The sequence below is a fragment of the Propithecus coquereli genome, unplaced genomic scaffold, assembly GCF_000956105.1.
Source record: "Propithecus coquereli isolate 6110/MARCELLA unplaced genomic scaffold, Pcoq_1.0 Scaffold37, whole genome shotgun sequence".
In the NCBI taxonomy this organism is placed as follows: Eukaryota; Metazoa; Chordata; class Mammalia; order Primates; family Indriidae; genus Propithecus; species Propithecus coquereli.
In genome coordinates this window covers 4239109-4240491 of record NW_012149396.1, presented here as the reverse complement: position 1 = coordinate 4240491, position 1383 = coordinate 4239109, and the positions used below count along the sequence as shown (strand labels likewise).

General features: G+C 37.9%; 1 protein-coding gene across 1 annotated transcript in view; it reads right to left on the bottom strand.

Moving 5' to 3' along the window:
- The window catches only part of RAB27B (RAB27B, member RAS oncogene family), a 70653-nt gene that overhangs the window by 21122 nt on the left and 48148 nt on the right, over positions 1-1383 (bottom strand). The gene's annotated exons all lie outside the window — the stretch shown is intronic.

Genomic DNA, 1383 nt, shown 5'->3' with positions numbered 1-1383 from the left:
ATATATCATTGTAAGTGGCTATGAGAGCATTTATTTTTTAGAAGAAAGCTGGCACTGACGTGCTCTGATGGTGTTATTCAGCAGTTAATCATCTAATTCATATTTACACAATGACAAACACAGGCTAATATTAAGCCTATTGTCTTTCCCCTAATCTCGCAAAGGCTGGGACTATGATATTGTACGCCTTAAAAGCTTCCGACATCCTCTGAAAGAGCTAACTTTCCCTAGGATCTGAAACAGAAACTAGGTTTATATATCCAACTAGAGGGAAAATGCCCTTGTGGAATAATCACAAATATCAGCAAATGAAATCCTTTATCTCATGGTAGATAAATTTACATTTTTTAAGCAATGCAAACACATAGGATAAAATATGAGGAATGAGTATAAAGATACAAGCTAGAACATTTTTTCTCCAGCATAATAGTATTGACTGGGTTATATCAGGTATTGATTGGAAAGGATGGGCAGGGTTATAATAAGTACATATGCACACACATATGCATGCATGCACACACGAGTGTACATATGCATGCATGAATGCATACACATGAACACACAGACACATATGTACACAGGCCCAGTAAGCATGAGGAGATCATTAGACCTGTGCTCGTACTCCCTAAAAGCCAATCTTCTTTTGAGCCTGATCTTGTCAGAAGGTATACCTGTTTGGAATATTTATGGAATAAGCCAGAAATGTATACAATTTACAATACAAATTTCATAAATATACAAATTTGAAATTTTTCCATGTCTATAATTCAAAGTAGGAGAGTGGGATATTGTTTTTTATTGAGAATTTGGTGCAGATTATCCAACATGCAAAGCGACTCTACCTCTAAAGGGTGGGCTGAGGTACTCTGGAAGCAATTCTTAGGTCTCCTTATCTAGGAGTAAGGTGGTATTATTTCCTGGATGGGCAGAAGAAGACAGAGGAGAGAGTTCTTGTAAAAGGTGTGAGTGGAAAGGTAGGGCACTCACATACCATTAGCCTTGTTAAATGAACCCTGACAGACTGCCCAGGTGGAGGCCTTATGAGATCGGGCATTAAATGTGGGGCAGGGTGCTTCAAAGGAAAGATCAAAAAATTGCCTAAGGACTCTACACTGTCAATGGCCTCTCTGATTCCTGCCTTTGATAAAAACTAGTACAGCAAACACATTTATGGAACCTCTGTATGGAGAACATTAAGCCCAGGAAAGGGAAGGAAAAGAAGGAAGAAAATGAAAATATATGTGCAACTGTTTACAAAAATTTAAAAAGCAACAATTAGGAAGTAGTAGGTAGGAAATTGAAGAAAGCGTGTAGGTTTTATAACTGGAATTAGACTTCACAATATGCTGCAGCAAAGCTCCATTTGCAAAGCAAAGACCCTGA